At 38.5% G+C, this 421-nt stretch overlaps 1 protein-coding gene across 1 annotated transcript in view; it reads right to left on the minus strand.

The window, feature by feature from the left end:
* Window positions 1-421, minus strand: part of LOC104990296 (antigen WC1.1-like) — a 43376-nt gene that overhangs the window by 31233 nt on the left and 11722 nt on the right.

The raw sequence follows: 421 nt of genomic DNA on the forward strand, positions 1-421 counted from the left end.
ATGTGTCCCCTGTTTTGAGGTGGGTCTCTTGTAGACAACATATGTAGGGGTCTTGTTTTTGTATCCATTCAGCCAGTCTTTGTCTTTTGGTTGGGGCATTCAACCCATTTACATTTAAGGTAGTTACTGATAAGTATGATCCCGTTGCCATTTTCTTTACTGTTTTGGGTTCGAGTTTATACACCGTTTTTGTGTTTCCTGTCTAGAGAATATCCTTTAGTATTTGTTGGAGAGCTGGTTTTGTGGTGCTGAATTCTCTCAGCTTTTGCTTGTCTGAGAAGCTTTTGATTTCTCCTTAATATTTGAATGAGATCATTGTTGGGTACAATAATCTGGGCTGTAGGTTATTTTCTTTCATCACTTTAAGTATGTATTGCCATTCCCTCCTGGCTTGAAGAGTTTCTATTGAAAGATCAGCTGT

The sequence above is a fragment of the Bison bison genome, unplaced genomic scaffold, assembly GCF_000754665.1.
Source record: "Bison bison bison isolate TAMUID 2011002044 unplaced genomic scaffold, Bison_UMD1.0 scf7180017847259, whole genome shotgun sequence".
In the NCBI taxonomy this organism is placed as follows: domain Eukaryota; kingdom Metazoa; phylum Chordata; class Mammalia; order Artiodactyla; family Bovidae; genus Bison; species Bison bison.